Here is a 24,261-nt window from a genome sequence, read left to right as displayed (position 1 = left end):
AAAGTCTGAGTGCAGGTTTAGACGAGCATGCCCAAATATAAGTTCAACCTTATCACTCCTGAGTGTACATCACTGCTACAGTGAGATAACCCAGTTTAAAAACAGCTTAAGAGGCAGCGACCTTATACAAGCCATACAATCCAGCACTTCGCTTCAATTCAATTCATATTTATTTGTACAGTGCTTTTTACCATGGGTGTCCTTAGAAGCGGCTTCATCCTAATCTGGTTTCAAACTTTAATGGAAAAGAAAGAGGGGTGGGAAAATTCCCCAAGAGCATGAGGAGGAAGCTGTGTGTGTGTGTGTGAGTGTGTGTGTGTGTGTTTATATTACATGGTGGGGTCCGCAACCTGTTAGCACACTCACGGTGTGGGGACCAAAAACATGGTGGGGACCGGTTTGCTGGTCCCTACAATGTTTTCAGCCAAAATGGGTCAGCTGACTCAGGAGGCCATGCTGATATGGGTGGTGCAGTTTTTTTTTTGGCCCCCATGCTTCACACAAACCTGACAGCCGTGTGTCTCATCTGTGGGTGACTCTGCTCACCACGCTCCCGGTGGCACTCGGTGGTATTGCATGAACACACAGATCGTGGGGGTCCGTACACACTTCAGTACTGCGTCTACGCAACACTGATAGTGACTCATATTAAATGAACTAGGGTCCTTTAAACACTGCATTAATGTCTCCTTCTCCAAGGTAAACACAAATAAAACACCGTACACAACTAGTTAGTCTTTTAAACATAGAAAATAATCTTAACAAGAAATGTACATGGACATACATTTAGTTACAAAATATTAATCCTGGTGTAGTATATTGTAAGTTAGTGAGGAGGCGAATTAAATTGTTTAAATTAAAACTTTTAGTTCAAACATCAGCGTTATAAAGTCTTTAATGGTGACACGTTCAACAGTAAAATTCATATACGTGTAAATATAGTCCACTCTTTATGTATTAAAATAGCTCAGCCGAACATTTGGTTGAAGATAATGGCTCTGTGTAATGGAAGCGAATATAAAATGGCGGTTTGTAGTTTTCACCGTTCTACATTGAATGAAGAAAAAGCAAATCGGAACTACAAAGGAACTACACTTCCCATAATCCCTCTGTTCCACGAAGAGTCTGCGGGGTCGTGCACAGGACGAGCTGAAAGGTAATAAACAACGGCTTAAATATATGGCTTTACTCGGTAATGTAACGCTTATTTTAGTCGTATTTATGTGTGTATATAGAGAGAATGGGAGTTATTAAGCTGCTTTAAATGTTTTAAAGGGCTATATTTCCGTGCGAGAGTAGTGCCTAGAGAAAGAGGCCCGTGAAATGTGACGTTAAAAGCTTTCGTGATTTAGCTAACGTTATACTGGATATAGAGAGAATATTCGGCTGGTTTTGTAAAATTAAGTTTTTAGAGGACTCTGTTTCCATGAATGCGTGTTGGAGACAGAGATAAAGTTAGAGAGTTTTATTAAAACTGTATTTTCAGTGCATTCACTTGAGAGAGAAAGACAGACGGGAAAGTTAAATTAAAGTGCCAATATGTGGGTTTTTGTAATTATTTTAAATCACGTAAAATTGCTTAAATATATGGCTTTACTCGGTAATGTGACGCTTATTTTAGTCTTATTTGTGTGTATATAGAGAGAATGGGAGTTATTAATCTGTTTTAAATGTTTTAAAGGGCTATATTTCCGTGTGTGAGTAGTGCAGAGAGAAAGAGGCTCTTAAATGTGACGTTAACAACAGCTTTCGTGCTTTAACTAACGTTATACTGGATATAGAGAGAATATTCGGCTGTTTTTGTAAAATTAAGTTTTTAAAGGACTCTGTTTCCATGAATGCGTGTTGGAGACAGAGAGACAGTTACTTCAGCTGTTTACATTATAGAGGCCAGTTAGAGGCAAGTGTTTAAGGCGACGCTTCATTTGTAAATGTTTAATATTGAGAGTAAACGTGATATTTTATTAGAATCATATAATCAGAGTTTTATTAAAACTGTATTTTCAGTGCATTCACTTGAGAGAGAAAGACAGACGTGAAAGTTAAATTAAAGTGCCAATATGTGGGTTTTTGTAATTAGTTTAAATCAAGTAAAATTGCTTTGAGATGTTAAAAATCTGCAAATCTAAAACAATGTGTTTGACAGTGTAGCCTATGATTATATTTGCAGCTCCTTCATTTGAAAATCAGTGAGCATTTGGTGTGTACTATAAGCCTGACTTGCTTGTAACATTTGGTTTGTTTGTATTTGCTTACTTTTAGGGAGAGAGAGATTCTGGAGAGGGAGACAGCAGAAGCCGTTCCTGGGCAGGTGGAAAGAGGAAAAGGGAAAGATCTGGGAGGAGAAAAAGGAGAGTAATGCACTGACCCCTCGACTGATCTGCATCTAAGCTCAGAATACGAGAACTGTTTATTCACATTTAGATGTATACTTACAGTAAGTGAGTGAATGAATTACTGTGTTCCTCCATAGCTCCAGACTAACCTTAACATGCTCCCTATTCTCCTCACAAACATTCATCAGTTCCTCAAAGTACTCCTTCCACCCTTCAAATATCATCTCTTCATTAGTCTGCACAATACCTTCTACATTCATTATCATCCTAACATGCTGTACATCCTCACATCCTGTTCCTCTCTCATCTCGCCAGTCGATACATGTCTTTTATTCTAACCTCACTATCCATATTCTCATACAACTTTTCACGTGCATTTTCCCTAGCCTTTGTCACTTCTCCGTTTGCTTGATGCTGCATTTTTTTGTATTTCTTTAGACATCTCTCTTGAGATTCCAATTCTGTTTTGACCACTTCCTTCTTAAGATTTCCTGCATGATCTCCTCATTCTAGCACAAAGTCTCCTCCCTTCCTTCCTCTGTCCATACAACAAACACAGTACCTGTAGCCGATTCCCTCACTGCTTTTGCAGTCTCTGCCCATCTGTCCATCACCTCGTCCACCCCACCTAGCATCTGCCTCACCTCCTCCCTGAATCACACACCGTACTGTTCTTACTTTAACATCCACCATCTGATCTGTGATTTAGCCCTCACCCACTTCCTTTTCTACACCACCAAATACATCCTACCTACCACCACCGTCTGATGCTGCCTTGCTATACTTTACCCCTGCCACCACCTTACAGTCACTAAATTACTTCAGGTTGCTTCGCCTGCATAAAACTTAGTCCACATGTGTAGACCTTCCTCCATTCTTAAATGTCACCCAATGCTCTTCCTTCTTCTGAAAATAAGTATTTACTACTGCCATTTGCATTTTTTGGGGCAAATTCTACCACCATATCATCTACCTCTCTCCTTTTACCAGTCATAGTGCTAACGTTCAGTGTTTCCACTCTCACCTCCACCTTCCTCACCCTCTTCTTTATTTTGTCTCTCAACTCTTGTTCCCCCTCTCCTTCTCCTCCTGTGACCAACAGTATCCCAATTTCCACTGGTACACTGGCAGGAAACAATCCCAATGGTGGACGTTGTTAACCCGGGCCTCCTCTGATCCGATATGGAACTCTTGTTAGTGATCTGCATTGTTAATTTGACATAGTTTATACAAAAGATAATCTTTCTGACACAACCCTCCCTATGTATACACGCTTGGGACCAGCATTACAATGCAATGTATTTCAGTGGCTAGGTTATGATTTGTCTGCCTACATTTACGCATATTGTGAGTTCCAGGAGGACAGTACAATTGAGACGGAGGAGAGTGAAAGCACTTGATGAAGCAGCGCAGAATGGCATCAGTGCCACTATCAACACCAATGTATTGGAAGGTATCTCTAAACTCCTATAAAGGTAAATCTAGTATAATCTTTTCTTCAAGATTAAATTGTGCATTGTTTTTTTTTTTTTTTTTTTTTGCCTGTATAGTTCACTTAATGTTTTAAATTAGCAGCCTTTAAGCAGTTGTAGAGTAGTTATTTGTAATATAAGGAGTACTGGTAAAATTCAGCTTTTTATTTTTATTTTCTGCTAAATGCTAATGTGTTTTTAAAACTTTTCAATTTTTGAACTGAAGCTAGGTTATGCATAATATGTAGATTAAAATAAAAGATTGTGTATTCATTAAATTACACTGATAGTCTCATTTGTGGTTATCAAATTTTTAATATTAAATTGTGATATTTCATTAACGGTAGGCTGTTTTACTGTTGTTTGAAATCTCTGTACAAGGCATGAGAGAACACCGCTGACATGATGGACATGGTAGAACAAACCCCCTGAGCTTCCGGTCCTGTGCTCAGCGCTGGAGCTCCGTCCTCTGACTTGGAGGTATTTAAAAAGGTTTCATATCCATATAGTCACTGAAATAGATTTTAGTGAGGCAGGTCACTGTGGTCAGTTGAAGTTAATTTCTCTGGTACAAAATTGTGATAGTTCATTGCTTTTGGGTGAGGCCTTAGGGATGGTACTGGTTACACATACTCTCAGGTCGTACGTTGTGGGGACCCTCTCAGGACGGAACTATTGAAAAGGTTTTGGTCAAATGTGCACACACACACTGTCAGGTCTTGCATAATGGGGTCCCCGTTTAGGGAGAAACACCTACTAAAGCAGTACACGCACAGGTCAATATACAGACGGTTTATCTGAACTACAGTGTACATTACCCCATGACTGATGTCACTGAGGGTCTAGTTTGAATTTGTTATTATTTTCTTTTCTGACACAGCTCTTTAAGCTTATATTAGTGACACACACTGTCAGGTCTTGCATAGTGGGGTCCCCGTTTAGGGAGACACACCTACTAAAGCAGTACACTCACAGGTCAATATACAGACAGTTTATCTGAACTACAGTGTACATTACCCCATGACTGATGTCACTGAGGGTCTAGTTTGAATTTGTTATTATTTTCTTTTCTGACACAGCTCTTTAAGCTTATATTAGTGACACACACTGTCAGGTCTAGCATAGAGGGGTCCCCTTCTAGGGAGACACTCCTACTATAGCAGTACACTCACAGGTCAATATACAGACAGCGTTTCTGAACTACACTGTACATTAGCTCATGACTGATGTCACTGAGAGTTTAGTTTGAATTTGTTATTATTTTCTTTTCTGACACAGCGCTTTAAGCTTATATTAGTTACACACACTGTCAGGTCTTGCATAGTGGGGTCCCCGTTTAGGGAGACACACCTACTAAAGCAGTACACTCACAGGTCAATATACAGACAGTTTATCTGAACTACAGTGTACATTACCCCATGACTGATGTCACTGAGGCTCTAGTTTGAATTTGTTATTATTTTCTTTTCTGACACAGCTCTTTAAGCTTATATTAGTGACACACACTGTCAGGTCTTGCATAGTGGGATCCCCGTTTAGGGAGACACTCCTACTATAGCAGTACACTCACAGGTCAATATACAGACAGCGTTTCTGAACTACACTGTACATTAGCTCATGACTGATGTCACTGAGAGTTTAGTTTGAATTTGTTATTATTTTCTTTTCTGACACAGCGCTTTAAGCTTATATTAGTTACACACACTGTCAGGTCTTGCATAGTGGGGTCCCCGTTTAGGGAGACACACCTACTAAAGCAGTACACTCACAGGTCAATATACAGACAGTTTATCTGAACTACAGTGTACATTACCCCATGACTGATGTCACTGAGGGTTTAGTTTGAATTTGTTATTATTTTCTTTTCTGACACAGCGCTTTAAGCTTATATTAGTTACACACACTGTCAGGTCTTGCATAGTGGGGTCCCCGTTTAGGGAGAAACACCTACTAAAGCAGTACACGCACAGGTCAATATACAGACAGTTTATCTGAACTACAGTGTACATTACCCCATGACTGATGTCACTGAGGTTCTAGTTTGAATTTGTTATTATTTTCTTTTCTGACACAGCTCTTTAAGCTTATATTAGTGACACACACTGTCAGGTCTAGCATAGAGGGGTCCCCTTCTAGGGAGACACTCCTACTATAGCAGTACACTCACAGGTCAATATACAGACAGTTTATCTGAACTACACTGTACATTAGCTCATGACTGATGTCACTGAGGGTTTAGTTTGAATTTGTTATTATTTTCTTTTCTGACACAGCGCTTTAAGCTTATATTAGTGACACACACTGTCAGGTCTAGCCTAGTGGGGTCCCCGTTTAGGGAGACACACCTACTAAAGAAGTACACTCACAGGTCAATATACAGACAGTTTATCTGAACTACAGTGTACATTACCCCATGACTGATGTCACTGAGGGTCTAGTTTGAATTTGTTATTATTTTCTTTTCTGACACAGCTCTTTAAGCTTATATTAATGACACACACTGTCAGGTCTGGCATAGAGGGGTCCCCTTCTAGGGAGAAACTCCTACTATAGCAGTACACTCACATCTCAATATACAGACAGCTTTTCCGAACTACAGTGTACGTTACCTTATGACTGATGTCACTGAGGGTCTAGTTTGAATTTGTTATTATTTTCTTTTCTGACACAGCTCTTTAAGCTTATATTAGTGACACACACTGTCAGGTCTAGCATAGAGGGGTCCCCTTCTAGGGAGACACTCCTACTATAGCAGTACACTCACAGGTCAATATACAGACAGTTTATCTGAACTACAGTGTACATTACCCCATGACTGATGTCACTGAGGGTCTAGTTTGAATTTGTTATTATTTTCATTTCTGACACAGCTCTTTAAGCTTATATTAGTGACACACACTGTCAGGTCTTGCATAGTGGGGTCCCCGTTTAGGGAGACACACCTACTAAAGCAGTACACTCACAGGTCAATATACAGACAGTTTATCTGAACTACAGTGTACATTACCCCATGACTGATGTCACTGAGGGTCTAGTTTGAATTTGTTATTATTTTCTTTTCTGACACAGCTCTTTAAGCTTATATTAGTGACACACACTGTCAGGTCTTGCATAGTGGGGTCCCCGTTTAGGGAGACACTCCTACTATAGCAGTACACTCACAGGTCAATATACAGACAGCGTTTCTGAACTACACTGTACATTAGCTCATGACTGATGTCACTGAGAGTTTAGTTTGAATTTGTTATTATTTTCTTTTCTGACACAGCGCTTTAAGCTTATATTAGTTACACACACTGTCAGGTCTTGCATAGTGGGGTCCCCGTTTAGGGAGACACACCTACTAAAGCAGTACACTCACAGGTCAATATACAGACAGTTTATCTGAACTACAGTGTACATTACCCCATGACTGATGTCACTGAGGGTTTAGTTTGAATTTGTTATTATTTTCTTTTCTGACACAGCGCTTTAAGCTTATATTAGTTACACACACTGTCAGGTCTTGCATAGTGGGGTCCCCGTTTAGGGAGACACTCCTACTAAAGCAGTACACGCACAGGTCAATATACAGACAGTTTATCTGAACTACAGTGTACATTACCCCATGACTGATGTCACTGAGGTTCTAGTTTGAATTTGTTATTATTTTCTTTTCTGACACAGCTCTTTAAGCTTATATTAGTGACACACACTGTCAGGTCTAGCATAGAGGGGTCCCCTTCTAGGGAGACACTCCTACTATAGCAGTACACTCACAGGTCAATATACAGACAGTTTATCTGAACTACACTGTACATTAGCTCATGACTGATGTCACTGAGGGTTTAGTTTGAATTTGTTATTATTTTCTTTTCTGACACAGCGCTTTAAGCTTATATTAGTGACACACACTGTCAGGTCTAGCCTAGTGGGGTCCCCGTTTAGGGAGACACACCTACTAAAGAAGTACACTCACAGGTCAATATACAGACAGTTTATCTGAACTACAGTGTACATTACCCCATGACTGATGTCACTGAGGGTCTAGTTTGAATTTGTTATTATTTTCTTTTCTGACACAGCTCTTTAAGCTTATATTAATGACACACACTGTCAGGTCTGGCATAGAGGGGTCCCCTTCTAGGGAGAAACTCCTACTATAGCAGTACACTCACATCTCAATATACAGACAGCTTTTCCGAACTACAGTGTACGTTACCTTATGACTGATGTCACTGAGGGTCTAGTTTGAATTTGTTATTATTTTCTTTTCTGACACAGCTCTTTAAGCTTATATTAGTGACACACACTGTCAGGTCTAGCATAGAGGGGTCCCCTTCTAGGGAGACACTCCTACTATAGCAGTACACTCACAGGTCAATATACAGACAGTTTATCTGAACTACAGTGTACATTACCCCATGACTGATGTCACTGAGGGTCTAGTTTGAATTTGTTATTATTTTCATTTCTGACACAGCTCTTTAAGCTTATATTAGTGACACACACTGTCAGGTCTTGCATAGTGGGGTCCCCGTTTAGGGAGACACACCTACTAAAGCAGTACACTCACAGGTCAATATACAGACAGTTTATCTGAACTACAGTGTACATTACCCCATGACTGATGTCACTGAGGGTCTAGTTTGAATTTGTTATTATTTTCTTTTCTGACACAGCTCTTTAAGCTTATATTAGTGACACACACTGTCAGGTCTTGCATAGTGGGGTCCCCGTTTAGGGAGACACTCCTACTATAGCAGTACACTCACAGGTCAATATACAGACAGCGTTTCTGAACTACACTGTACATTAGCTCATGACTGATGTCACTGAGAGTTTAGTTTGAATTTGTTATTATTTTCTTTTCTGACACAGCGCTTTAAGCTTATATTAGTTACACACACTGTCAGGTCTTGCATAGTGGGGTCCCCGTTTAGGGAGACACACCTACTAAAGCAGTACACTCACAGGTCAATATACAGACAGTTTATCTGAACTACAGTGTACATTACCCCATGACTGATGTCACTGAGGGTTTAGTTTGAATTTGTTATTATTTTCTTTTCTGACACAGCGCTTTAAGCTTATATTAGTTACACACACTGTCAGGTCTTGCATAGTGGGGTCCCCGTTTAGGGAGACACTCCTACTAAAGCAGTACACGCACAGGTCAATATACAGACAGTTTATCTGAACTACAGTGTACATTACCCCATGACTGATGTCACTGAGGTTCTAGTTTGAATTTGTTATTATTTTCTTTTCTGACACAGCTCTTTAAGCTTATATTAGTGACACACACTGTCAGGTCTAGCATAGAGGGGTCCCCTTCTAGGGAGACACTCCTACTATAGCAGTACACTCACAGGTCAATATACAGACAGTTTATCTGAACTACACTGTACATTAGCTCATGACTGATGTCACTGAGGGTTTAGTTTGAATTTGTTATTATTTTCTTTTCTGACACAGCGCTTTAAGCTTATATTAGTGACACACACTGTCAGGTCTAGCCTAGTGGGGTCCCCGTTTAGGGAGACACACCTACTAAAGAAGTACACTCACAGGTCAATATACAGACAGTTTATCTGAACTACAGTGTACATTACCCCATGACTGATGTCACTGAGGGTCTAGTTTGAATTTGTTATTATTTTCTTTTCTGACACAGCTCTTTAAGCTTATATTAATGACACACACTGTCAGGTCTGGCATAGAGGGGTCCCCTTCTAGGGAGAAACTCCTACTATAGCAGTACACTCACATCTCAATATACAGACAGCTTTTCCGAACTACAGTGTACGTTACCTTATGACTGATGTCACTGAGGGTCTAGTTTGAATTTGTTATTATTTTCTTTTCTGACACAGCTCTTTAAGCTTATATTAGTGACACACACTGTCAGGTCTAGCATAGAGGGGTCCCCTTCTAGGGAGACACTCCTACTATAGCAGTACACTCACAGGTCAATATACAGGCAGCGTTTCTGAACTACAGTGTACGTTACCTTATGACTGATGTCACTGAGGGTCTAGTTTAAATTGGTTATTTACTTTTCTGATTCAGCTCTTTCAGGTTGTATTGACGGTTGTATTGGTGGTATAATCTGAAATTGTTACTTGTGTCAGGACAAATGTGTCTTACGTTTTTTAATACCATGGTGTATCCATGTCAAGTCAATTTGACTCAGCAATTGTTTAATTGATAAGAGATTAAACATGTTGTAAAATGTATTGCACTTTAAATACTAATGTATTTGTGTGTGGTGTTCACCGAAATGTTTTACTGTTGTTTGAAATCTCTGTAGAAGGCATGAGAGGACACCGCTGACACGATGGACATGGTAGAACAAACCCCCTGAGCTTCCGGTCCTGTGCTCAGCGCTGGAGCTCCGTCCTCTGACTTGGAGGTATTTAAAAAAGGTTTCATGTCCATATAGTCACTGAAATAGGTTTTAGTGAGGCAGGTCACTGTGGTCAGTTGAAGTTTATTTCTCTGGTACAAAATTATGATAGTTCATTGCTTTTTGGTGAGGCCTTAGGGATGGTACTGGTTACACACACTCTCAGGCCTTACGTTGTGGGGACCCTCTCAGGACGGAACTATTGAAAAGGTTTTGGTCAAATGTGCACACACACACTGTCAGGTCTAGCATTGTGGGGTCCCCGTTTAAGGAGAAACACCTACTACAGGAGTACACTCACAGGTCAATATACAGACAGCGTTTCTGAACTACACTGTACATTACCTCATGACTGATGTCACTGAGGGTCTAGTTTGAATTTGTTATTATTTTCTTTTCTGACACAGCTCTTTAAGCTTATATTAGTGACACACACTGTCAGGTCTAGCATAGAGGGGTCCCCTTCTAGGGAGACACTCCTACTATAGCAGTACACTCACAGGTCAATATACAGACAGCGTTTCTGAACTATAGTGTACATTAGCTCATGACTGATGTCACTGAGGGTCTAGTTTGAATTTGTTATTATTTTCTTTTCTGACACAGCGCTTTAAGCTTATATTAGTGACACACACTGTCAGGTCTAGCATAGTGGGGTCCCCGTTTAGGTAGAAACACCTACTAAAGCAGTACACTCACAGGTCAATATACAGACAGTTTATCTGAACTACAGTGTACATTACCCCATGACTGATGTCACTGAGGGTCTAGTTTGAATTTGTTATTATTTTCTTTTCTGACACAGCTCTTTAAGCTTATATTAATGTCACACACTGTCAGGTCTAGCATAGTTGGGTCCCCTTCTAGGGAGACACTCCTACTAAAGCAGTACACTCACATGTCAATATACAGACAGTTTATCTGAATTACAGTGTACATTACCTCATGACTGATGTCACTGAGGTTCTAGTTTGAATTTGTTATTATTTTCTTTTCTGACACAGCTCTTTAAGCTTATATTAATGTCACACACTGTCAGGTCTAGCATAGTGGGGTCCCCTTCTAGGGAGACACTCCTACTAAAGCAGTACACTCACATGTCAATATACAGACAGTTTATCTGAATTACAGTGTACATTACCTCATGACTGATGTCACTGAGGGTCTAGTTTGAATTTGTTATTATTTACTTTTCTGACACAGCGCTTTAAGCTTTTATTAGTGACACACACTGTCAGGTCTAGCATAGTGGGGTCCCCGTTTAGGTAGAAACACCTACTAAAGCAGTACACTCACAGGTCAATATACAGACAGTTTGTCTGAACTACAGTGTACATTACCCCATGACTGATGTCACTGAGGGTCTAGTTTGAATTTGTTATTATTTTCTTTTCTGACACAGCTCTTTAAGCTTATATTAATGTCACACACTGTCAGGTCTAGCATAGTGGGGTCCACTTCTAGGGAGACACTCCTACTAAAGCAGTACACTCACATGTCAATATACAGACAGTTTATCTGAATTACAGTGTACATTACCTCATGACTGATGTCACTGAGGTTCTAGTTTGAATTTGTTATTATTTTCTTTTCTGATACAGCTCTTTAAGATTATATTAGTTACACACACTGTCAGGTCTAGCCTAGTGGGGTCCCCTTCTAGGGAGACACTCCTACTAAAGCAGTACACTCACATGTCAATATACAGACAGTTTATCTGAACTACAGTGTACATTACCTCATGACTGATGTCACTGAGGTTCTAATTTGAATTTGTTATTATTTTCTTTTCTGATACAGCTCTTTAAGTTTGTATTGGTGACACACACTGTCAGGTCTAGCATAGAAGGGTCCCCTTCTAGGGAGACAGTCCTACTATAGCAGTACACTCACAGGTCAATATATAGACAGCGTTTCTGAACTACACTGTACATTACCTTATGACTGATGTCACTGAGGGTCTAGTTTGAATTTGTTATTATTTTCTTTTCTGACACAGCGCTTTAAGGTTGTATTGGTGACACACACTGTCAGGTCTAGCGTCGTAGGGACCAATTCTAGGAAGACACTCCTACTACAGCAGTACACTCACAGGTCAATATACAGACAGCTTTTCTGAACTACAGTGTATGTTACCTCATGACTGGTGTCACTGAGGGTCTAGTTTGAATTTGTTATTATTTTTCTTTTCTGACACAGCTCTTTCAGTTTTTATTGGTGACACACACTGTCAGGTCTAGTGTCGTAGGGACCACTTCTAGGAAGACACTCCTACTACAGCAGTACACTTACAGGTCAATATACAGACAGCTTTTCTGAATTACAGTGTATATTACCTCATGACTGGTGTCACTGAGGGTCTAGTTTGAATTTGTTATTATTTTCTTTTCTGACACAGCTCTTTCAGTTTGTATTGGTGACACACACTGTCAGGTCTAGCATCGTAGGGACCACTTCTAGGGAGACACTCCTACTATAGCAGTACACTCACAGGTCAGTATAGAGACAACATTTTCTGAACTACAGTTTACGTTACAGTGTATTTCTCTAAGTAATATGCATTTTCCCCAAGTATTTTTTTTCTTTTCCACAACTGCTGACTAGATTTTCAGCTGGTTCTGATAACTCCTCCACAGCTGCCCATAGTTTTCGGCACCTGATATCGAAGTTCACATGTATGGATGCAGCAAACTTGGCTACAAATCCCATAACACCTATCTCTACTGGTCTTGCATGTGCCTGCTACCCACGTTCTGTACAGTTCCCAAATTGTCCGATATTTGGACACTGAAAGCCGTGTTTGGTATTGAACCAACACAGGACACCATTTATTATATTGTTTTGAGGTTAGACTGTAAAAACTTTGCAGGTCTCCCTTAGCCAGAGGGAGGGGCAGGTACTCCACAGAACATGCTTCTCATTGGTCCTCACTTGTATTAACTGTCCATGATTTAGTTCTGCAGCCAATGGAGTCTCAGCCCCTCCTACAGCGGTTTGCTTTGTGGTGGAGCTAAGAGCAGCAGGCGCATGCTGAGAAAGTGGGATTTTACAGCTTTGCTTTTAGATAGAACTAATGTTAGCACCATGTCCTAAAGAAACTACAAGTTTACTACTAATATAATCACGTCAGATAATTTCACATAAGAGAAATACAGAAGTCCTAAATAAGCAGACTGTATGTTATGTATAGGACATGACAGTAAGCTGTAAAACATCAGCAGCAAATGTGTTTAAAAATAATGATATAACATTTTTACTGGACATAAGTTAACTGTGGTAATGCAATAAGGATAATATTGTCTTTTAGACCACTTAGACCAATAAGATGCATTCACTTTAGATCTAATTGTAATTAGTGAAGTATTTAAAATAGTAAAGCTATAAATGTGTCCCTAAATTTGGTTTCAGAAAGTTGGCAGCCTACAATTTCATAAATCACACTGCTTGTTATTATAGAAAGAATAATTGTGCCCACACACTTTTACACAGGCCCACCCAAAGATCAATTTGTGGCTATGCCACTGATGTAGTTAACGTTTAGTCATAGTTCCTAGTTTGAATAAATGTAATAATATAAACTGGACTTGCTGCCACATCAGGCCATTGGTCTCGTTACACATACAAGGCTGGGGTTTGCATTCTTGCAATTTGCTGCTGATACAATTTAAATACAAAAATTCAGGTATCTCGTTTCCACCTGCCACTATCACTTCTCTCATTGAAGTGTTTGTAAAATAAAATAACTGTAGTTAGTAAGGCCTACCGATTTACATAGACTTAATATATTAACCGAAATAATAAATCTTGTAAAGTACTGTATGAAAAAATATGAGAATGACACCCTGCCTTTACGATGTTTGTTGGATGTGGCCCTTGAGGAAAAGTAATTGCGGACCCCTACTCTATTGTATCTCTGATAGTGCATTTCCACCAAAAAGGAACCAGAACGGTTCCAGTTCGCAAGGTGAATTTGGAACCGTTTGGTATGTTTCCATCTACACAAACTGGTTCGCGACCCAGAAAAGTTTGTTCCCAGCTGAGTTTCAAATGCAGCGTTATTGCACTGCGGAGCTTGACATGGTAATTTACAACGTTTCAAATAAATAAATAAAAAGAAATAAAACAGGAACACGCCCTGTTTTTTTGTTTCTGGTGCTGTTTGTGTGCGATTCCATTTGTGTTGGTCAGAGCCGCAGCTCTCGGTTACGTTTCTCTGCTGTTCACAAGCTCAGCTGGACGGCTCTGAACTCGGCAACATTTACACAGTATTATATCTCACTCGGGTCTGACTTCATGGTAAACAAAGAATAAACAATGACTCTAACAGTCTTTGGTGCTGGCGCTGTATTCAGGCACAGGGACTCCCCCGCTAATGACGTATACCTGTTTCCCCTTTAAACGTGTAGAAACGCAGCAGTTCATTGGAAAGAACCAAGGTTCCAAGAATCAGGAATGGAACCGGTTTAGGAGCCAGAGTTCTTTTGGTGAAATAGCGCTGTGATTGACAGCAACAAATCAATGTTCTGATCGGTTAAATAAACCTCACTATATGATTGGTACAGCTAAAGCTTTCCTATTGGTACATCAGTTGGCCAATCAGGGTCAAAAATTCACAACTGTGAAAAGAGATTTACACAAGCAGCAGAGAAGGTGAATGTGTGCATTTTTTGTCACATTTGGAACATAAAGGTTTGCTCTGGTGCATTTTAAAACAATACTCACAAATGTAATGGACTTTGTAACTGCCTTTGAGCAACTACATACACGAAATTTTAACTGTGCTTGAGCAACTACATACACGTAAAACTAAAATCCACAAATGTATTGGAATGCACAAATTTAAAACAACAACTACAATTTAAATTCTCAAATGTGCAAAAAAGATTTGCATTTGTAAATGAAATGTTGTGAATGTGTGAATCAGTAACTTCTCAAACGGTTTAAAATGTGCAAGAGCAAACCTTTTTAAAGTTCCAAATGTGACAGTGGGAATTTTTGAATGAGATGGAAAAATCCACACATTCTCCTTCTCTGTTGCGTGTGCGAATCTCTTTTTGCAGATGCAGATTTAAGACCCTGTTTTGACGGCCAATTGATGGACCAATAGGAAATCTTTAGCTGGACCAAGCAGATTGCGAGGTTTGTTTAACCAATTGGAACATTGATTTGTTGCTGTCAACCATAGCGCTTTTCCACAAAATGAACTCAGGTCCGTGAACCGCCGCGTTTCTACGGACAGCAGAGAAGCGTAAACAAGAGCCGCGGCTTTGATCAACGCACATGCAATTGCGCCTAACTTCACCAGAAACGCATAAAAATGGGGCATGTTCCTGTTTTTTCCTATTATTTATTTATATGAAACGTTGTATTTGAAGCTCTGGGCTCTTGGTTACGTTTCTCCGCTGTTCACAAGGTCAGCAGGATGCCTCTGAACTCAGCCATAATGTGTCCGTTCATGACGTATTCCTGGTTCCCCTCAAAATGTGTAGAAATGCGGTGGTTCACTGGAAAGAACCAATGTTCCTAGAATCAGGAACAGAACTGGTTCAAGAACCAGAGTTCTTTTGGTGGAAAAGCGCTATGGTTGACAGCAACAAATCCAATTGGTTAAACAAACCTTGCGATCTGATTGGTCCAGCTAAAGCTTTCCTATTGGTCCATCAATTGGCCGTCAAAACAGGGTCTTTAATTCGCAACTGCAAAAAGAGATTCGCACACACAGCAGAGAAGGCGAATGTGTGTTTTTTTTCCATCTCATTCAAAAACTCCCACTGTCACATTTGGAACCTTTAAAAAAGGTTTGCTCTTGCACATTTTAAGTATTTTACTGATTCACACATTCACAACATTTCATTTACAAATGCAAATCTTTTTTACACATCTGTGAATTTAAGTTATTATTATTGTAGTTGTTGTTTTAAATTTGACATATGCATTTGTGGATTTTAACGTGTATGAAGTTGCTCAAACACAGTTACAAAGTCTGTTACATTTGTGAGTATTGTTTTACAAACTCAAAATTTTTTACCCTTTTTTGACTCCGTATTTGACTCCAGAACATTAGTGCAGAGAGTACAATGCAGTAATTACAAAGATCTTAAAATACATACAGAACAGGACCAGTAGACACAACACAGACAACAGTGTAGTTCTTCTTCTCATCAGCCTATGCCTCAAATTCTCATTGATGGGAGCTTGTCTCTTCGCTCACTGTCAGTCACAAGTCTCATACTACTGGATATTTATTGGCTGTTTGCATGGCATCAGCGATTTCTGGGCAAACTCTTGTATCACATCTTTCAGCGGTTCACACGTAGCAATCGAGATAGTGTTGATTTGCCTCTGACCTAAGGGTTGTTCCCGTGATCCCCTAAAACAGTCTTTGACAAGAAAATCGGGGCTACAATCGTGCAGTGTGATCATATATCAGGAATCCATCAAGAAACATGTAATTGAATGATATTTATGCACGTACTTGTTTTATGAATGAGATGGATTCACTCAAGTATAAAGAAATGGTAAAAAGGTACTCTACTAAGTATTAATTACACCTGTCACAAAGGGTTTTAAAAGGTGTTTAATAATTCTGAGGCAGTAGTTATTTTGGGCATTTTTTGTTGGATTGGGAGAAAACAATTTTATCTATTTAAATTGTTATTTTAATCACTTTTTGCAAAAAAATAGCTAATAATCCTAATTTGGGGCTTGATACCATTTTGAGTGCCAATGTAGGTCTGTTTTCTCTTTTGCATGTTGTAAGAAAAACAGCCTTATTAAATCATGCAATTTGTGCCAAAAAAGATGTTGGTAAAAGAGGAAAATTTTTATTAAAATTTAGGCATAGGAAAATTTCCTTTGAGATATATATATATATATATATTTTTGTCACCTAGGTCCAGTGAATTCCATGGAGTGGAGAAGCTCATGTTGATGGAAAGTTCCTGGAAAGCTGTTTGTTCACTGTATACATCTGAACAGTGGGCTCTTAAACCTGTCTCTGCAATGCTGTGATGTGATTTATATTGTTTTAAAGTTTCTGTTTTCAGACTTGATGAAAGCACTCTCGAACCAGGCACTTTTTTTACGAACACCTTGTGTCTATACTCACTGTTCATTTCATCAGCTCCATTTACAATGTAGGAGCATTTTGTAGTTCAGCATTTACAGAATAGTGTCCATTTCTTGTGCTGCATGCTTTGTTTACCAGATTTCACCCTGTTCTTCAATGGGCAGTACTCCTAGAGGACCCCCACCTAGCGCGATTTGTTTTGATTCCAGATACATTTCTTGGGGTGAGGTTGTGGTAGTGAAAAGCCAACCAGGGACCAAACAGTCCAGTAGTGTAGGTCCCATGCATTGCACAAGCACAATTAATGTGTTGCTCTGGTATGAGTGGATCAGACATGGCAGTGCTCCTACATGGTAAGAGTAACTAATATAATGGACAGCGAGTGTAAGTACAGTGTTCGTAATGGAGTTCTTGGTTAATATCATAGATGGACTGTCTCATGTCAATTATTCTGAGTTTATATTGTGTGTGTTCATATTGATTTTTAATTTTCTTTATCCTAGCTAAGCTCATCAGTTATTCAAGGTAATATTTATTTATATTGTGTTTTATTCTCACAGTTTTTGGCTAACTTCATTGCTTCTACAGTATGTACACATCTGTGCCTATCTTTTTCAGAGTTTAATAAAAGAACAAATTAGTTCAAATAACGTTAAAGGTTAATAAATTAATCTTTAAACGAATGCATCAGCCTGGATTAGTTGTTTTTCTGCATTAATTATAGATTACACATTGTTCTCTCTCAAAATGAAATTGGTCCCCACAAAGAATGAGAACAGGTGATTTGTGTAATATTTGGTCCCCAAATATACTCCAAACCTGAAATGTCCCCACAAGTCACGAGGACGTCTGGTCAGAATCAATTTTGGTGAGATATTTGTAATTTGAAGTGATATTAAGATTCACAAGTGCATTTTGACAAAGCATGATTTTTTTCAAGTCTGTAGCACCTTGGGAAAGGGTGGACCCCACAATGTGAGTATTCCTCCAGGTGACCCCCACAATGCACAGAAACAAGTATGTGTGTGTGTGTGTGTGTGTGTGTGTGTGCATGCTGTCAGAAAATCTGTCACAGTATCTACTCTGATTGTCCATGTTATCGGCACCACTGGCCATACAGGAGCTCTTTGTAGTTCTACAATTACAGACTGTAGTCCACCTGTTTCTCTGCATACTTTCATATGTTTTTGCCCCAGGACCTGGGTGGTGGAACATTCTCAGAGCTGCAGTGACAGTGATGTCGTGTGTTCAGCTGATATGAATGGAGACTAGCAAAAAAAAACGTAGTTTGGTTACCAAAAAAAATCAAATTTTCCACTTTATTGAATGAATTCATATTCATTCAATTTTACTTTTTTAATTTGGCACTGGAGCTTTGAGGTTAATGATGCTGACATACACTGCACCCACATCTTCCTTAAAGCTAGACAGGTTTGTTCATTTAGTTTGGGACACAGTATTACACAGGTTGTAATATAAAAATTAATAAAAGTCCAACATGTTGCTAAAAAGTCCTAGGTATGTTTTACGAAGCAGAAGAGAGGTTTTGAGAATATAATGATGTATATTTATTTATTCATTCATTCATTATCTGTTATCGCTTATCCAGTTCAGGGTTGCAGTGGGTGCGGAGCCTACCCGGAATCACTGGGCGCAAAGTGGGAACACACACTCGAGGGGGTACTATTCCTTCACTGGACGACATACACTCACACCTATAGACACTTCTGAGTCACCAATCCACCTACCAACATGTGTTTTGGACCGTGGGTGGAAACCGAAGCACTCTGAGGATACCCATGCGCACACTGGGAGAACACGTCAAACTCCTTACGGACAGTCAGCGGGGCTCGAACCCGACACTACCTGCTTCACCACTGTGCCGCCCCTGACATAGTTTAGTGCAAGAGTGTGAAAAATACTGACAGGGACTAACCTGGGGAAGGAAATAGCAGCAATGCTGATGCTATGAAAGAACACCTGTGGGGTGAGTGTATACACCAGCTGTGGAAAAATCCCTCATATACCTGCATACCAGGAGCCACTAGAATTTGCGATACGTGCTCAGCCTTTTTTCTGTTTGCACAAGCAAAGATTCGTCTACTGCTGAATGTAATAAACCTTCCTTTCAAAAAAGAAATGTATTGTGTGATACAGTGCTGCTCAACACAAAGCATTCATCACACAGACCTGATTGTATCTGTTTCCAAGTGGCTCAAATTCCAGAATTGAGAACATTTAGTAAATGGCATTGAAAATGTCTCCTATTATCAGGCTTTGGGTTTCAAGAGAATGATTCTCGAAGAGTTTACAAAGCCACAAATCCAGCAGAATTCAAAAACAAGCAGGATATTTAAAGATAACGGTTGCTAAATGATTCTTAATGGCTTTGGGAGCATGCCTAGCTCAGTGGGTAATTTTTTTTATTTTATTTATTTTTTTATGGGATGTTACCCTACCAGTGAATCTTCTTCCCCCACTAAACTTATTATTTTATATATACCCAGGCAGGCTGTAAACAACACTCAGGGTGTTCACGCTGCTGCACTGCTTTTATGCTCCCAGTGCACAAACCACATTGATCAAAATAGGATGCATACTTTATGTTGTAGGGGCTGCATTTCTGGATTCTCAGAGAAATACTCATTAGAAAAGGTTCACAACTAAAGGAATCTTTATTATATATTATAAATTTAAAATACTGATTTACTTTTTGTTGTCTTTGGATTATTTGACTAGTTATATTATATGACTATTATATGACTAGTGAGAAAAGCAAATTGTTATTATTTTATTATTCTATACTTTTACAAATGTATTATTAATAGTTCTCATGTTATGAAGAATCAAACTGCTTTTCAGTCGCTGAATGGAGCAGGTTACTGTATATATCAGTTCTCCCACATGGTGGAAGCTAAACAGAAAATAACTTAAACATTTTTGTACATTTAGTGACAAATAAAGTACCTTTACCATTGCTTTTTTTTTTTTATTTTTTTATTTTTTTTTTATTAATAGTGTGTATGAATGTATGTTTTCGGACTGTGTGAGAAAACCAGACCACCTGGAGGAAACCCACACAGACACAGGGAGAAGACCCCTAAATCCTCACAGACTGTCACCTGAGGCATCCTAAACCCCAAAACCCTGAAGCTGTGCGACAGAGACACGACGCCACTGTGCTACCCTCTATTTATTATTTCATAATAATAATGTCAGGTTTGTAGAGCATGTAGTGTAAAAGTTATTCTGACAGACAATAGATGGTATTCTAGGATAAAAGAATGTTCCCAAAATGCAGGTAGATTTTGGGTGTAAGGTTCAAGGAATGAAACCTAACTCTTTCATTAAAGGCTTCCCATGGAAGGCAGGGACCTTCAATTTCAATTTTAAGCATGAAACAGTAAACAAACAGTTGTTAGGGAATCCATGCTATGTCTCCTGGTGTGTCATAAACATGTACAGTGTACGTGAAGTAGAATAAAGGTGTAGTAGATGTAGCAGAGGATTTAAAAATTATGCCATTCTTTAATATTCAATATTTTTAAACTGAAGAAGTCATTGTACGTTGTGACAAAGACACTCCAGGATGAAATATGTTTGTGGTCCTTGGGATAAAACACTGTTGAATCAGCCATTACAATCTATTCTCTTGCATTCAACCACACTATCTGAAAGGAAATAAAAGGCACCATACTGCTGTTTCATTTTGACTTGAATGGCAGGAACATTCATCTCAGGAAAGAAGCACTCAAAATGTCTTGAGGGAAAAGCACACAGTCTAAATGCATTGATTGGCCTTGCCCAACAAGTGTAAAAGGCTCTCAAATCCTGTTTTGTCGTGATATTTGCTGAAATCTATTCTCTATGGTAAAACATTCTGTTTGTATAGACTTTATTTAACACCTTAAAACACCACAAAAAAGAGGGCTATTTGCATTGATATATGGTTTTAGAGGGATATATTGGCTTATACAATTACAGTATGTGAAAGACTTCATAAATCAAATTATTGTTACCGAATTAGGAACAATTTTATTTACTTTGATAATGTGTCAGTAGTTACAGACAACACATTAAAAACATTTGCATTTTACTTATCTGTTTTTGTCTGTGTACACTCATTACACTCCAGACCACTGGCTTACCAGTAGTTTGTTCATCTCCTTCTATAGCAGTCGTCACCAACCTTTTTACATGTAAGATCACCATTTGTAATCTAATAAAGGGAAAGACCTACCAGCGTTTAGGCTACTTAAAATAACAAATCTGTACATGTCCCTATTGCCTCAAATAGCTTAAAATGAAACAGCTGAGTGTTGGTTGTGGTGGGACTCAGTGCTACACAAGTGCTAAATAGGTGTTCTGACAAGTAGAGCTCTAACAGAATGCTCAAGACAGCAGCTCTGCACAAACTCAAACCAATATTTTTGAATGTTTTCATGGTAAGCGTTCCAAATTTGTACAAGCTGAATCAAATGGTAAAAAAAGATACATTTATAAACAATTTATTATCTTTATTACCCCTCATACATGTGTTTAGACTGTGCATATCTCCTGCTTATACTTCGGTTGGGAGCATTTTCTGATATACTTCTTTTACCTTACTGAAATATCCTACCTACTGTTTTCTTTAAGTGCATGTACTTACAAAAGTACACTATGGTTGCACTGCCACCATGTTGTCTCAGTCAGGGCAGAGACAATAAAGAGCAGCAGCATTGGTCAGGGACGCAAATTCTGATATGACACATACCCTTTGCGGCTGCGGCTTTCTGTCACTGTTGCCGAACCACTGTGGATACAGAATGACTCAGTTATAGTAACTTAAAAGCAAAAACTGAAGCAGCCATATGATCTATCGCTTTCAACTTGCATGGTCTTGGAGATAAACCTGGTTGATTGGTTGATGACCACTGTTCCATAGCATCACATACTCTAAATAATGCAAATTAAGTTAAAATACTGAGAAATACACCTCCAGTAACACCCTTGACATATTTATGCTCACATTTGCTCCAAAGAATTTATTCTACAATGAGTAACCTACGAGATGATTTAACATTTTATTATGATTTTGTTTGAGAATAATCATTTCCAAACACTTTAATTTGAATCAAAGTCCTGCTTTACACAGTCAGCATGTATTGATTAAGTATGCTGCAGGCCATAGATTACACACAAGCTACACTATCTGGGTATTTCGACCACAAAATGTTGTACATTGCTTATATTGGCTTGCGGACTGTGCTGGACTAAGCCTACACTACATTAAGTTAAGATCACTACCACAGTTTCAAGGGTGAAAATATCTGTTTTCCTGAAAGGAGGTACAGAGTAGGGTCAGGGGTGAAATGACTTCTGCAACTGATCATTACTGACGGGCTAGTGCAAGCTGGCTGAGCAGCCTCCTGTTATCTCAGCTATAAAGAGGAAAACCTGGGCTTATTAAAAAGCAATATTACAAAATAGCTGAAATATAAGAAGTTTCAGTGTTAAGAAGTTTCAGTGTAGTCAACAAGGAAGAGCTAAACATGAGTGTTAACCGGGATCATCAGTTAAACAGTGCTAATTATTTCAATTGTGTGATCGCCTGGCAAGCAACTCTCAGTGAAATGCAATGTCTTCTGAGAACAATGAGACATGCTGTCAAGGATCCATGCCAGTTTGAATTTAGAACAAGTCAGTGTTGAAGGGAGCCAAATGAATAACACACTGTTAAATGAAGCCCACACCTTCCACCCTACATTTGTTCAAATCAATGTGCCAAACCAATTTTGAACAGATAATATGTACCGGGAGATTAGAGGGATTGGATTCTGCAGTCCTCTTGAAGGGATGAGAATTATCACATGTCAATCAAATATTTAATATGGACTATTTCTTAAAAGCATATTACTTATACCTAGGGAAATATTTCTTCAGCTTTTGTGTTTATATGCAGTTCATGTGCTTGTTTGTACTCTTGGCCCTTGGAGAGGGACTGTTCTTTGAGAAAGCTGGTTTGACATTGAGACTTGTGTATGCTAATCTTTAAGCTATTACAGGCAAAGTGGTGAGAACTGTGGTAAAGAAACTGTTTTTCCATCATTGGCTTTCCATTGCAGTGCTAAAAGGAACACAGCCATACTTTTCTGTTCTGTGCTGGTCAAGACCTGTGAGACCAGTTATGCTTTCATTACTGCTAGCTCTGCCAGTTAATCAAGACCAGGAATTACCAAAAATCCACCTGGACATTAGCTCAGTGGCAGCTATCAAGTTACACACCAATATACATGCTCAGTTTTGTGCTAGCTGTACCACCAGTCTTATAGCTTTATCTTTCAGACATTAGAAAGTGGTAAGAGGATGGAAACATGCATATTAGGAACTGACCCCCACATCCCTGGGTAGAGATTTTGTGACTGGTTATATTCTTATAGTTAATTATAGGTATATATGTTTTTGTTTGATGTCTTGTTATGTGTTTTGAGGCTCCCCACGTCCCGGTCTATTTTTTCCAAATTTTTTCCCTTCCCTGTGTTTTGTGTGTTTTAGTCATGCACTGGGTGAGATGTCCTTGTGCCTTTGTAAATACAGCTTGTGTATTGCACATTCAGTTAAGGGCATTTAACGTGCAAGTTTGAACAGATGTGCTGGAGTCCAAGTCCTTGCCTATTCTTTGACACTGTTGCTATATTTGGTGTCAGAAGTGGGACTCCACTGAGGAGCTAGGAAATTTCAGTGGCTCCTATACGAATCTGATGTTGAAGAGAACGTTATACTGTGTGGAAGATGGGCCTGGCTGTCCTACAAGAAGGTTATAGTGGTGGTGGACAAAGAGGGACATGGTACCAGTGACCCAAGGAGCATATACACAAGCTAGCAAGACACCACAGCCAAATATGAACAGAAACACCACGAACAACCCCAGACCTCCCACCCAAACTCTACAGGGGGAAAAGCAATGTAACTCATCTCAAGCTCCAATAGGCCCAGATGGCCCCAAAAGTCTTG

At 39.2% G+C, this 24,261-nt stretch overlaps 1 long non-coding RNA gene across 2 annotated transcripts; it reads left to right on the top strand.

Annotated features, from left to right (window-relative positions):
* The first annotated feature begins 1,115 nt into the window (after window positions 1–1,115).
* On the top strand, window positions 1,116–17,817 carry LOC136697590 (uncharacterized). Of its 2 annotated transcripts, XR_010802723.1 has the most exons (6): window positions 1,116–1,156; window positions 2,263–3,811; window positions 4,190–4,288; window positions 10,101–10,202; window positions 12,396–12,490; window positions 12,595–12,689. It is a non-coding gene; the product is annotated as an uncharacterized lncRNA (long non-coding RNA). The 2 variants fall into 2 exon arrangements; XR_010802724.1 differs by lacking the exons at window positions 12,396–12,490; window positions 12,595–12,689 and adding an exon at window positions 17,090–17,817.
* Window positions 17,818–24,261: the final 6,444 nt, after the last annotated feature.

This window comes from Hoplias malabaricus, chromosome 5, assembly GCF_029633855.1.
Source record: "Hoplias malabaricus isolate fHopMal1 chromosome 5, fHopMal1.hap1, whole genome shotgun sequence".
NCBI lineage: Eukaryota > Metazoa > Chordata > Actinopteri > Characiformes > Erythrinidae > Hoplias > Hoplias malabaricus.
The sequence above is the reverse complement of the archived record's forward strand: the minus strand, read 5'-3'. Positions and strand labels throughout refer to the sequence as shown.